We start from the raw sequence: 7,808 nt of genomic DNA, 5'->3' as shown, positions 1-7,808 counted from the left end.
ATTCGTAAGGTAGAGACGGTGCCTGCTTGCTGGGGCTGGTGCAAGGCATTTACGGCGCCAAGAGCGGAGCCTGGGCCAGCTCTTGCTCCGTGGAATGTGACCAGCACCTGCTTACCGAGCAGCCACCGTGGCCAGGCCACACTCCAGGCCTGGGGATACATCCGAGAACAGAGAGAACCCAGGCCCCCGTGTCTGTGCGCGCTTGCATTCCAGCAGTAGCGGATGGACCGTGAACGATAAATGTGGTAAGCAGGGAATCAGAGAAGATTATGGAGCGTGGCAAAAGGTATGAGGTGCTGCGGATTTAAAAAATAGAGCAGAAGGTCAGAAGGTGCTTCATGGGTCGGTGGCGTGTGAGCCGAGGGCAGAGAGTGCCCGGCAGAGGGGACAGCCATGCAAAGGCCCTGAGGTGGAGCAGGTCTGGTATCTTCCAAAGTTGTCAGAGGCAAGGTACCAGGGCTCACACCTCTAATCCCAGCACTTTGCGAGGCCAAGGTGGGAGGATTGCTTGAGACCAGGAGTTCGAGACCAGCCTGGGCGCCAGCACACAGGAGCAGGGGAGTAGGAGGAAGAGGTTGCTGAGGGCAGACAGAGAAGCGGTGTGTATTTCCTCTTGGGTTTTGCAGGCCAGGGTGAGGACTTTGGGCCAGAGGGCTTTGAGCAGAGAAGTCACATGAGCTGACAGCTGTGTGGCAGGAACCTCCCCCCTCCGCCCCCCGGCTGCTGTCTTAAGAGCCAACTGAGAGACTCCAAGTGTCTTCAGAAGGTTCCCAAGTGACCTCCCAGGAGGGCGGCTCCCACCAGGGGCTGGCAGTGCGGTGGGAGGAGTGGTGACATCCTGGACACGCTTTGGAGGTGGAGACAACAGGATTCTCTGACGACTGAGTGTGGGAGACGAGAGAAAGAAATTGGCTATTTCACTATGGCCTGGTCTTAAGGGCTTCAAGTGTTTTATCTCACCTGACGCTCCAAGCGCCACCAGCAAGCCCATGCTACATGTGAGAGGACGAAGGCACCCGGCCGTTAAGTGACATGCCCAAGATCCAGCAACTCTGCACATGACAGAGACAACCCCAAGCTTGGTTGTGGCTTATGTTGACCCTGTTCTCTCACCTTCTAGGAGTGCCCACGCCTAGGCTGTTTGTTCCCAGCAGAAAGAAGTGACTAGAACAGTGTGTGGTTAGAAACAGGAACCACAGTTGGGAAGTAGGAAATCCACGTTTCCATCTGCCTTCCTGGCTGCCTTGTCTGGGTGGAAACTTCCAGTCCGTACACATGTCAAGGTTCAACTGCTATGAAGAGCAGGTTCTCTCGTTCTAGTTCTCTCTCTGGTCCCCCTTCCCTCAGGTCACCTCTATATTTCTGTTATTTGCCTGACATGTTCCCTCAGAAAGGACTTGGGGACACCTCCCGTCTCCTTCACACCTTCACAGTCACAGCCCAGGGCAGCCCCACCCGCCCACAGCCTGAAGGCGCCAGGCTCACCAGACCCAGTCCCCGATGAACTGCGCTTCACCTCAGGGAATAGTCTAGAACAGTGGGCAGAATGCAGGTGGCAGAAGCCACGATTTGGATTCAAGTCCCTAAATAAGGGACCTCTTATGAGCTGTGTGACAATGTGATAATGATAATGTATTAAAATTTTGAGCCTCAGTCTTCTCATCTGAAACATGGGGATAGTGGTAGTGTCAACCTCAGAGAAGTGTCACAAGAATTTAGTATAAAAAGATGGACTGTCCTCATCTGTCCAGCACTGAGGGGGTTCCCAGGACAGTCCTTGACAAACTCGAAGAGTTTGTTAATTTAATGAGAAAATATTAATATATATAAAGCGCTTGGGCTTGGCACATAGTAAATGCTCCATAAATGCTGGCAATTTTTCCTTCATCAACAAATATTTAGGAAGAACTTACCATGTGCTAAATGCTGCTTAATTCAATGGGGGTACAAAATAGTTAATATTTATAAAGCCCTGTTCTCACGGAGTTTACAGGCGTTTTCTTAGCACCCAGACCACATCCCCGGGGTCCAGCTGTGACTGGGTTCATAGAGGGGGCTGTGTCCACGTGGGAGGACAGAGGTTGGGTGGGGCTTCTCTCAGCTGTCCCCTTGCAGGAGCCACAGAACCAAGCAGTCGCCTGGCGCCTACCTGTTTCTAAAGCAGGGGAGCCTGAGAAGCTGGATGGCCCCAGGCTCTGGTCAAATGACCACAGGCCTTTTGCCAAATGGCTGGGCAAGCCCAGCTGCCCTTGAACTTTTCTTCTGACTGATGAGGTCGCAGCAAACTGCTTGTCTGGAAGTTGCCCAGGTTGGCCACAAGATGGCAGAAGAACACACTTGTGGGAAAATGGGAGGACAAAAGGCTTTTGTAAATGCCAGAAATATCTTATTGGGAATTTTCCATACACATACATCAGAAGGCCTCATCAGATGCTGACTATTTATAGTTCTGGAAGTTTCTATCTTGGGACTGGCCACAGAGGACTTCTAGTCTGTCTGGACTCAGGGAGAGACTCCGGCAGGGGTCTCCAGCTGCTTCTCAGAATTGATGTAGAATTCCAGTTGGAAACCATTTTCCCTGGGAATTTATTTAAAGTATCACTCCACTGTGTTTCAGCTTTCAGTGTTGCTGTTGAGAAGCCCAAGCCATTCTGATTGTTATTGATCTTTCATATAAGAATGTTTTCCTCTCCAGAAGCTGGTAGAAGTAATTTGATTTCTAGTGATTTGAAATTCTGTGGGAATATATCTGGTGTGGGCCCATTTTTACCCGCTCACTGTACCAGGTGCTTGAGGGGCCCTTTTGAACTGGGAATTCATGCCCTTTGGTTTAGGGAAATTTTCTGAAATTTCATTTTTAATTTTCTCCCTTCCATTTCCTCTGTGCTGTCTATAACTCCTACTATTTAGATGTTGGTCCTCCTTGACCAGGTCTCTAATTTCTTGTCCTTCCTCTCCTTTTTCATTTTTGTCCTATTTTCTTTTGAGGTTGCGTCAACTTATGCTCCAAACTCTCTCGTGTATTTTTTATTACTGTCATCATGTTTTCAATCCAAAGCTTCCTTTTAATTATCTGAATTGTTATTTATTATCCCACGCTCACCCACGTCTGTGCTCACAGCTGTGGACAACTGGCTTGGGTCTGGGAAGTGGGGAAGGTAGTCAGGGGGCCAGGACAGGGCAGAGAAAACAAAGGCCTTAAAACTAGGGTGGTGGCCATGGGATGGAGACACAAGGACTGTGACCCTATGTGGAAACATGGTCTTTGCAGATGTAACCAATGAAGATTAGGTCATACTGGAGTGGGATGGGCCCTAATCCACTGCAGCTGGCATCCTTATAAAAACAGGAGAATAGACACAAACAAACGGGGAGACCCTGTGACGACAAAGGCAGAGATGGAAGTGATACTTCTACAAATCAAGAAATGCCAAGGGTTGCTGGCGATGCCGCTAACTAAGAGGAATGCCTGGAACACAGCCTCCTGTAGGGCCTTCAGAGAGAGCGTGGCCCTGCCGACACCTGGATCTCAGACTCCGTTCTCCAGAGCTGGGACAGTAAAAGCTGCGGACATCGCCACGGATGCCTGTGATGTCAGTGCCCTGCGCTTGCTGTCTCTTCACCTCCTCCTGAAACATACTGCTCCATGACCGCTTCCTTCCAGAGAAATGTGCCAGTCAGAGGTTCTCCCCCTGCTCACCAGCTGGTGGAAACTAGCTGTTGGTTTCCCTCCTTGGAACGGGTCTTAGAGCCATGGTAAGAATTGTCTTCCGCAGCCTGTTAGACCTGGGGGAGGGAGTTGTTTCTGGACTGGGAGACGAGGCCTCACCCCACTGGCGTCTCCACAGGGCACACGCAGGCCTCACCTGAGACTTTTCCTGCCTCTGGACAAGGTGGCTGTGTTGAGTGACTTGTTCTAACAACTTAGGAGTCCCCTTGCATTTTAGATTTAGGCTTAAGGAAAGGTTAGCATATTATTATGGAAATCATTCACTTTAGTATGACCTAAAGGCAGGACTTGTAAGATCCAAATGAAATATTGAGAATTGGAAAATACCTCCTAGACTAAAGCAAATTGCCAGATTCCAGTAAACCTCTGAAGACTGCAGCGCCTCCTGTCAGTTTAATCTATGAACCAAACAATTCCAAGGACAGAGGACTCAGAATTACCATAAGAGTTCCGATACAGAACAAAATCAATTACTATCCTTTTCTGAATAAGCAGGGCTTTCATTCTCATTAAATTGTAAAAATGATTAAGTAGAGGCCTCCCTAAGAAATGTAAAATGTTTTCAATTAGAAGATAAATTTGAGGGTGAGGATATTATTTATAGATGATAGGAACTATATTAAGCAAATTCATGTTACTGTCCTGGCTTCCTGGCTTGGGGACACCCGCCTCCTCGCGGAGTCCTCACGTGGAGGACAGAGGGAGTTCTCTGGTGTCCCTTCTTGTGCGGGCACCAGTCCCATCCTGCGGGCTCCCCTCTCACGGCCTAATCACCTCCCACAGGCCCCGCCTCCTGCTACCATCTCATGGGGGTAGGGCCTCCACATAGGAATTTGGGGTGAGGAGGCCCGCAGTTCCAGCCACAGCAGTCTGCTTACTTTGTCTCTGACAATGTTTATCATATGCAAATACTCAAGCACTGATATTGGGGAAATCAATTGTAAATTCAGTATTTCCTCTTTTCTCCACTATCCGAGTCAGTTTGGGGTGACCCGCACTAGCCAAGGTGCGCAGAATATTGATCCACAGCCATTTCCGCTCACTTCTGAGCAGTGTGCTCTGGGCGGGGCGGGGGAGCTTATATTTGAATCCCAGCTGTCTAAGTGCCTGGAGCTCCTGTGAACGACCTGACAAAGCTGATACTGCAGCAGGAAGAGCAGGAGAGCAGCACGTTCTCCGCAGCCGCTGTCCCCGCTGAGTGACGGTCTACACCATCTCCTCCGTCAAGGTTCCCGGGCCAGTGCAGGGCAGGGGACAGAGCGGCTGTGGACACTGTAGACTGCTATGGCAACTTTGTCCCATGTAAGAGCTTCGGTGGGTAGAAAACAACGGAAGGTCTGGGTTTGAAGACCGACTGCTACCCTTCCGTGCACGCGGATCGCATCAGCAGGAACACTTGCTTCTCCTCCAGTAGTTCGCATGACGACAGCTCTCTGAGGCCCAGCGTCAGTTCTGTTCATCAAGGACCAGCGGCCACTTCTGTCCATTCCCTTCCCAGAATGCGCCCTCCCCTAAAAGATGCTCCCACCTCAAACCTGCGAATGTGGCTCGTTTGGGGAAAGGATTTTGCAGATGGAATTCAGTTGAGGCTCTTGAGATGAGCTCACCCTGGGATGGGGAGGCCCCACATGCAGTGACGAAGCCCTTATAAGGGAAGAGAAGCAGAAGACACAGAGGAGGAGGCCACGTGAAGACAGAGGTGGAGGTGGGAGTGACTCTGCCACGAGCCAAGGGCCACCTGGAGCCACCAGAAGCTGCAAGAGACAAGCAGGGATTCTCCCGCAGAGCCTTCCGAGGGAGCGCGCTGTTGACACCTTGAGTTTGGACGTCTGGCCCCCAGACCTGTGAGAGGACAGAACCCTGTTACTGTCAGCGTCCAAGGTTGTGGGGATTTGCTATGACAGCCGCAGGCAGTGAGCACAGAGGGCAGAGGGCAAAGGCTGCAGTGAGGAGAGGCCGACTCCGTGTCACCCTGAGTCCAGGTGGAGGATGGAGAAGCCCCAAGTCTGTCACCCTACACCACAGGCCCGGGAGCTGCCTGCCTCGGAATTCAGGCCCCCCTGGGGACCCAGGGGGACTCTAGAGCCCGGCTGGTCTGTTCAGGCTCAGCCGAGCTCGCCTCCTTGGCCCCCTGGATTTTGTTCTCCATTTACGCGTCTCCACCTCGAGTGGCTCGCCCCTTCTGTCCGTGCTTGTGAGAACGTGAGCTCCGTGAGCGCAGGGCCGTCGCTCTGGCACACACACTGTCTGCCCAAAGCTGTCGCTAGCGCAGTAGTTGGCACTGAGAGGCAATACAGAAATAACGGCTGAATGAGGACGAAGTAAGCACGTGGAGGAAGCAGCATTCACCTCACGACTACCGAGAAGCCTGCTGCGCCGCCCGCAGGTGTCCAACTCGGTGTCCTGGACGCGGCCGGGGGCTGCGTCTCTCCCAGGTCCCCAGGGCTGCTGCTGGCGGCCCCACAGCCACACTTTGAGAACCACCAGCCCAGACAAGGTGTTCCAGAGGCCTAAGATTCCAGCGTTCTCGGGCTCAGCAGCAGAAATACCAGCCCACGGAGGACATTTGCTCTAAAGAAATGATCCCCAGCTCCAGTTCCTCCCCAGGCTCATGTGACGCAGCATGACAACTATGAAGCGGCTTCCAGGCCTCCCAGAGCAGGTTGTTTTGCCTTCAGCCAATGGCGCATTTTTCCACGTGATGAGGTCCCTCTACTGGCAGTCCCCGTGCCCGCAGGTGACACGCACTGCTGCCCTGTGCATATGGATGAGCAACAATTTGAAGAGGTTTCTTGCTCCTCAAGCACAGTGAAGAAAGCCCGAGAAGGGCAGGTCCGGCTGCCTCTGGGGAAGCGGGGCCTGTTTCTCCCCACACACCGCTGTCTTCCAGAAAGCGGCTGGGGATTCGCTCAGACGCGCAGGGTAACAGAGACAGGTGGTGGACACACGCAGTGAGGTGGCCACACACAGTGGACTATGGCTAAGGAAAGAATTCTGACACCCGCTGCGACGTGCATGAGCCTGAGGGCGAGTCTGGGCCGTTCCACTCATGCGGGAGCTGCCGTCGTCACAGCCACAGACAGACAGGAGGGTGGCGGCTGCTGGAGGCTGGTGGAGGAGACGGTGTGAGTTGTTGTTCGGTGGGGACAGGGCTTCAGTGTGGGAAGATGACAAAGTTCTGGAGATGGATGGTGGCGATGGTTGCACAACAAAGAGAATGTGCTGAAGGCTGACCCATGCAGACAGCAGTGCACGTCAAGATGGTACCAGATAACAGTTCTGTGTATTTCACCAGGATTTTTGACAAAGGCAACAGAAACTCACCTTCATTTTTCTCTTTAGTGTTCCTCTCAGTGTTTGCAGAACACAAACCCCCCACCCCAGATCAGAAAAAGGAAGAAAATCACCATATTATTATTGATTTGTTTTTGTTATTCTTAAAGAAAGGAAATGTGGAATTGTCCAGTAATGCTTTCAAAGCTTCCCTCTCCAAGTAAAGCCACATTACAAACTGAATAGTGTTCCACCCAGTTTGGAATCCTTGCCCAGAACTGTCGTGTTTGTTGGGGCTCAGTGGCCCCCAGAGCAGCAGTAGCATCACTTTAGGCTTCTCAGAAATGCAAATTCTTGGGCCCCAATCCCTACCTACTGAGACAGCCCATCCAGGACTGGGGCCTGGGGATGTGTGTTTGTACAGCCCTGCCTGTTACAGATGTGGCTCCCGTCCAGGAATCCCTGTCCATCACGAGTGCCTCTGCCCACCCCCCCCACAGGGCCTGGGGCGGTAGCCAGGGACCGGTGTCCCCCTGCAGGGGCTCAAGCAGCGATAACCTCTGCTCCCTGCAGCTCCGTCACCTCTGTGGGTGGAGCCGGGCCCGCCCCACCTCATATGCCTCCCCCTGCACAGGCAGAGCTGGGCAGAGCCTGGAAACCAAGTCAGAGGAGCAACACCTTTGTAAAAAGTCCTCCTGCCAGTCACAGGGAGCCCAGGAGCCACCAGCATGGGTAGGCCTGATGGGAGGGGGCAGGGGCACCAGGGGGAGCAGGAGTGCTGGTGCACAGGGGGCTGTCAGGGCTG

The sequence above is a fragment of the Propithecus coquereli genome, unplaced genomic scaffold (genome assembly GCF_000956105.1).
Source record: "Propithecus coquereli isolate 6110/MARCELLA unplaced genomic scaffold, Pcoq_1.0 Scaffold212, whole genome shotgun sequence".
NCBI lineage: Eukaryota > Metazoa > Chordata > Mammalia > Primates > Indriidae > Propithecus > Propithecus coquereli.
This window is presented reverse-complemented; position numbering follows the sequence as displayed.